Source organism: Anticarsia gemmatalis, chromosome 18, assembly GCF_050436995.1.
Source record: "Anticarsia gemmatalis isolate Benzon Research Colony breed Stoneville strain chromosome 18, ilAntGemm2 primary, whole genome shotgun sequence".
Classification (NCBI taxonomy): Eukaryota; Metazoa; Arthropoda; class Insecta; order Lepidoptera; family Erebidae; genus Anticarsia; species Anticarsia gemmatalis.
Window position 1 is genome coordinate 9,254,422 of NC_134762.1, and position 7,188 is coordinate 9,261,609.

Consider the following 7,188-nt stretch of genomic DNA (forward strand, 5'->3'; position numbering starts at 1 on the left):
TCCGGCAACAAGTAGCAGAATGTGCACGGATGGTGGACTCCATCGAGACCAGACATCGCAGGAAGGACCTTCTCTTCCTCGGGATCCCGGAGACGGAGAACATTGACAGTGAAGGTATGGCCTCCATCATTCTCCAGGGCAAGATGGGCTTGACCGCTGTCACAGCATCGTCTATTGGGGTCTGCCACAGGATTGGCACCCCTGGAGGTAAACACCATCGTCCTGTACTTGTGCGCTTCTCGGATGCGGAGGTCCGGTCTTCTGTTTGGCGAGCGAAGGCGAAGCTGCGGGGGACGTTGATCTCGGTTAGAGAGTTTCTGACAAGGACCCGCCAAACTATATTTGCTAACGCTCGGCAGCATTTCGGCATTAAGGACTGCTGGACCCAGGACGGTGCAATTGTCGTCAAAACATCGGATGGAAGCCGTCATAAGGTCATCACCATGGACGACCTGAACAAGCTTACTACCCTGCATCCAAAGGTGGGCACTGTTAACTCCTCCCGGCCGAAGCATGCAGCAGCGAACACTGTATCATCTGCGGCTAGTTCGAAACCGCGTAAGATCTAGTAGTTTTCTTGTTTATATTGTGACGTCATCGATTCTAGTAACAGTGCACGGTATAGTGTTAACGCGACCCTCTTATATGTCAACTATTTATTTCAATTTAACGTTCACCTTCACATTACACCGTATTATTTTTAAACTCATTTCGTTAAATTTTAACTTGCGCACTGACAGGATCGCAGAGTTGTCAGCTGTCAAACTGACAGATGACATCTGACTCTGTGACTTCTTCAGTTTCGTTCGGAAATGTTTAGTGTTGCGTTATGTTTAACATTTAATTTCGTTCAACTTCCCCTTTTTTTCATTTTGTTTCTGTATTTTTTTTTTAACTTATAAATTTTGTGTTAGTGTGTGTTAGCTGGCGGGTGGTGCAGAGATGCAATTTGCACCGTTTTATTCCTTTCTCTTTTTGTTTTTTTTAATTATTTAGTGGTATTCCTTTATTATAATATATATTTATTAATTTTATTTTTTCTTCAATATTATGTCTAGCGAAGATGAAGCTTCTTTTGCATCTGCTGACGATTTTAGCTCTTCCTTGAACGATAGTTTCAGCTCCACAAGGGGCACGCTCGGTGATTTTGTTCGCCAAAATTTTCTATGTACAAATAAAAATGTGTTTAACGTATGTCACCTAAATGCGCAAAGTATACCGAGCCACTATAGTGATCTACAAGAGGCATTCGCTGATGCTGACGTTCATGCCATCCTGATTTCGGAGACCTGGCTCAAACCTCACTTACCTTCTTCTTCCTACTCTCTTTCTGGTTTCACTCTAATCCGCAATGACCGCATAGATAGGAGAGGTGGTGGCGTCGCTATCTATCTTAGAAGTGACTTCACCTACCGCATTCTAAACTCTTCTTGTCCTTATTACTCTGCATCAGCTGAATTTATTTTTCTCGAGGTTTGTGTCAAAGAAGCCAAAGTCCTTCTTGGCGTCGTATATTGTCCCCCTTCCGTTGACTATTTCTCCAGCATCGAGTCGGTGCTGGAATCTACGGGGTCCAGTTACTCACATCATATCATCATGGGCGATTTCAATACTGATCTCCTTTCCCTCCGCTCACCTCGCTCCTGTAAACTGCTTGAGATCGTCGAGTCCACCAGCCTTCACGTTCTACCCCTACATGCCACTCACCACAACACTGAAGGTGAAGATACCTGGCTGGACTTAATCCTCACGTCTGCTCCCTCCCTTGTCTCATCCTCTGGCCAATACCCAGCTCCCGGTTTCTCTCACCACGACCTGATCTTAATGTCCTACTCCCTAAAGCCTCCTAAAACCCGTCCTAAGGTTCTGTACAAGCGTTGTTTCGGGCGTATGAATGTTGAGTATTTAGGTATGGACGCTGCTAACCTTGACTGGGAGCAGCTAACAACAGCTTCGAGCATTGATGACAAAATTGCTATTTTCAATAGAGCTGTTGTTGGGCTGTTTGATGTCCACGCGCCAGTTAGGAAGGTTAGGCTTAAACGTCCTCCTGCGCCCTGGATGTCAGAAGGCGTTCGAATGGCCATGAGGCGAAGAGATAGGGCCTTTGCCAAGTTTCGCAGAGATCGGTGTGACGAGAATTGGCACCAGTTTAAAGTTGCAAGGAACCGATGCAATCAGATGGTACGTAACGCTAAACGCCGGCATTTTCTAAATAATCTTTCCTCTTCTTCCCCTGCCGATATCTGGAGGTTTCTCGGGACCCTCGGTATTGGCAAACGTCACAGCAGTAACTTACAGTGCACGGTTGGTTTGGATGATATAAATCGTCACTTTACGTCCACTACATCTTTTGATCACCAAACCAAGTTCGATACTGTCCAATCCATATTGGAATTACCCAGACTAAATATTGAATCCTTCTCCTTTTCTCCAGTAACACCGGAAGAAATTAAAAAGATAATCCTGTCCATTAAATCGAATGCAGTAGGCGCTGATGACGTCAGTCGACGCATGATTGTCACTGTGTTGGATCACCTGCTCCCCGCCATATCCCATATCATAAATTTCTCCCTTACCTCTGGTTCCTATCCTTCTTTGTGGCGCAAAGCTCACATTATACCGTTGCCTAAAATCCCAAATCCGTCGCTTCCAGCTCACTTCCGACCTATTTCCATTCTACCTTTTCTCTCCAAAGTGCTGGAGGCCTGTGTGCACAAACAATTAACACAGTTTGTGTTAAGCAACAACTTACTTAGCCCACTACAATCCGGGTTCAGGCCAGGTCACAGCACTACGTCGGCACTCCTTAAGGTGACTGGCGATATTAGGGCGGGGATGGAGGATACTAAGGTCACTATTATGGCTTTGGTAGACTTCTCGAACGCCTTCAATACCGTCAGCCATGATATCCTTCTCTCTATCCTTTCCCATCTTAACATATCTTCCGGTGCGCTGAATTGGTTTTCCTCTTATCTTCAAGGGCGCCAGCAATCGGTTCGCTTCGGTGAATCTTCATCGAGCTGGCGGGAACTGGATTCTGGCGTCCCACAAGGCGGCATTCTTTCTCCTTTACTGTTTTCAATCTTCATCAATCTGGTAACCCAAAATCTTCGAGGAACGTATCATCTGTACGCTGATGACTTGCAACTTTATTCGCAAGAGACCGTGGACTCTATATCGACAGCGGTAGACGTCGTGAATGGTGATCTTGAACACGTCAAGTGCTGGTCTGAGAAGTTTGGCTTGGCCGTTAACCCTGCTAAATGTCAGGCTATAGTGGTAGGCAGCCACCGCAATATTAGCCGATTAGGTCATCTTCATGTACCACCCATAGTCTTTAATGGCTCAACTATTGAAATGACGTCTTCAGTGAGAGATTTAGGTCTTAACATTGATTCTACTTTGAGCTGGAAAGTCCAAATAGCCAATGTTTGTCGCAGAGTGACTAGCACACTGCGGGCTTTATATCGCCTCAAGAACTTTCTGACATCTAGGACCAAAGCCATGCTTGTGCAGACTTTAATATTCCCTCTGATCGACTATGGTGATGTGTGTTACTTCGACCTGAATGCAGATCTCCTCAACAAACTCGACCGTCTTCTTAACAACTGCATTCGATTTATATTCAATCTTCGCAAGTATGATCATGTATCTACCTATCGCTCCCAACTTAGGTGGCTACCTATTCGTGAGCGCCGTAATTTACGAGCGCTCACCACACTCTTCTCTTTTCTTACTTCCCCTACTCCCCCAGCCTACCTAACTCCCTACTTTCAATACTTGTGTGATAACCACAATCGTAATCTCCGCTCTTCAAGCAATCTTATTCTTCTCTGTCCATCCCACACTTCTGGGTTCGTCAATTCTTCGTTCCCTGTCCAAGCAGTCTTGTTATGGAATGCGCTCCCTCTTGAAATCAGGATGTCCACTAACCGTCTTACGTTCAAGAGCAAAGTACGAGATCTTTTATTGAACAAAGTTGCAGAATCGTCACAATTATCTTAGTTTATATATATATATATATTCTTATATGTACCTATTATATATATATATGTATATATACATATATACTGTATGTTTTTTATATATATGTAGCTAATATGTATGTATGTATAATTGTGTTTTTTATTTTGTGTGTATATACTTTATATTATTATTTATTTACACCTCATATTGTCTACACCTATTATTATTTATTTGTACACCCTTTCTCAACTCACTCTCCTTCCTCTTTTTAACACCTTCATAAAAATCTCTGCATCACCCCAAGGTAGACTGGCAGAAAATGCCCCTGGCATTAAGTCCGCCTTTATACAGCCCTGTATATAAAGTTTGAATAAATAAAATAAATAAATAAATAATAGCTCTGATTCAGAAGAAGATCTAGAGTTATCGACACCACCTCCTTCATCGCCAGCGCTTTCATCATCTTCATTGATTCGAGGATCCAGAGTAAGACAATCTTCACGCAGAGGTGGAAGACGTTTCATGCGAGCACGGGGAAGAGGTAGGATTGTACAAGTTAACAATGAAACCAGTAATACTTGGACAGGAGTGTTTAGCCCAACTAAACACAACTTACATTCACCTAATTATGTTCAAAGAGTTTTTAATGATTTCGAAATGTTTAAATATTTTGAAGACTATATAGACGATACAATTTTAGAGAAAATGGTAACAGCAACCAACCAAACAGAAATGCTGAAGAATCAAAAGAGTCTTGGACTCACATTGAGAGAATTGAAGACATTCTTTGGTATATCTATGGTCATGGCCACTATTGGCTATCCTAAAATCAAAATGTACTGGGAAAAAGCTTGGCGACTTCCAATAGTGGCAGATAATATGACCCGTGACAGATTTTTCTTGTTAAGAACCCGGTTTAAGGTAGTTTTCGATAATGATATCCCAGACAGTCAGCGCGCAATCGACAAAATCTGGAAAGTAACACCTCTATTTGACCGTATCTGCGAAGGATGTCATGTTCAACAAAAGTCCGAGCATCTCTCAATAGACGAAATGATTATACCATTCTCAGGTCAATGTGGTATTAGGCAGTACTGCCCTAATAAGCCCAATCCCGTCGGATTAAAAGTATTTGTTTTGGCCAACCCTAACGGATGTATTTGTGAAGGTATACGAGGGAGCAACGACGTTTTCAGATTATGATGGTTTCAGTTTGGGAGAGTCAGCTGTTTTGTACCTGACAACGTCATTAGTTCCGGGACACTATTTGTACTTTGATCGCTACTTCACATCTATGAAGTTGATGCAAGAATTAACCCATCGTGGTTTTAATGCTTCTGGGACTATCATGAAGAATCGTGTACCTCGCGACTGCGTCATGACACCTGACAATGAGTTCTCAAAACAGAGCCGTGGAACTACTGAGGTTCTTGCTTCGCAAGATGGAAAAATAGCTGTAACAAAATGGTTAGACAACAAGCCCGTTTTACTAATGTCAACTTGTTTCACTGACGAAAATGTTGATACATGTAAGCGTTGGAATAAAATAACTAAAAGATATATCCAAGTTCCACGCCCAGAAGTCATCAAAATGTACAACGCGAATATGGGTGGCGTCGATTTGGCAGACAGAATGATAGCAGTTTGCCCGATACGGGCGCGAACTCGTAAGTGGACTATCAGGTTTATTTTTCATATGATTGACATTGCTGTGTCGAATTCTTGGATTATTTATCGTGAGCAACGTAAGCTTCAGAATGACCCCTTGCACAAAATACCTCAGCTGCGTGAGTACAAGTTAAAATTGGGCTTTAAATTGATAGAGGAAAACTCGGCATCCTTAGCTGAAGAGGAATCATGTGATGAACATTTAGATCTACCAAGCCAGCAAAAAAATAGGCGAACTGCAATAAATCCCTTGCCAACTGTCCAAAAAAGAACATCGAATGCACGACATATGCCACAATTTACAAAGAAGCAGCAGAGATGTCGCAAGGAAGGCTGCAATAAGAAAACAACAGCTAAGTGCCGTTTTTGTCGTGTCTACTTATGTTTATGTAGTTCTAGGAATTGTTTTGCTCAATTCCATGGGTGTACCGCTAATTCTGATTCAGATTAATTATTAATTTAAGATCTCCATTATGTAAAATTGTGAGACTGATTAAAGTTAAGTAAAACAATATAATTAGGTAGTTCATGAAGAAAGTTATTATTTAGTTTTTGATTATTTTTTGTTTTTCATTCAAAGATTTTGGTAAAGATTAGCGTTTTTGTGATTAACAACCAAAACAATAGTGGTTTACATTTAAAATATATTTCAATTACGGAGCAGAGAGTGATTATTTCAAATAAATATATGTTTAAGTATGAGGTGTTTCATTTCATATTAGAAACGACTATCCTAAATTAAGCACATCAAAAATTCATGATCATAGTTGTATAAAACTGGTGTTTTTAATATAGAACATCGCGAAAAATTAGTTTTCCACATGCTATAATTTTTATTTTATTTTTTCTTGTATCTATATAATGGTAAGATATCATGTTGTAAAAATCAAATCAATAAACCAAAATAGCATACTCTCGGACTCAGGAGGATACAATAGATTTATTTTAATTAAACGACTTTTGCATTTTAGTAATCCGACTGACAACCACACTTTGACAAATGACGAAAAAAAGCTGCGAAAAATACAGCCAGTGATAGATCACTTGCAAAAAAAATTTCGCTCGCTGTATCTTCCGCGACAGGAGATCGCTATAGATGAATCTCTCCTCAAATGGCAAGGTCGCCTGTCATTCGCACAAAAAATTGCCACCAAAGCTGCCAAAGTAGGCGTAAAATCGTATGAGCTGTGCGAATCAGACACCGGCTATTTGTGGAGATTTTCCATCTATACTGGAAAGACGGACAGACAGACGAATGACCGCACAGACAGACCGACAGACTTGACTGAAGGACCAACACTTGGACAGATAGACTTGACTGAAGAATCAAAAGATGAACAGATAGATTTGACTGAAGAATAAAAAGATGGACAGATAGACTTGACTGATGGACCAAGAGACGCACTGATAGACATGCCACCACTACCCACCAACGCCACCTCCAAAATTGTCCATGATCTGGTGAAGCCCTTATACATATAATCTAGGGCACACCTTAGTCATGGACAATTTTTATAACTCGCCTTTGCTAGCTCGTTATTTGAAGTCACA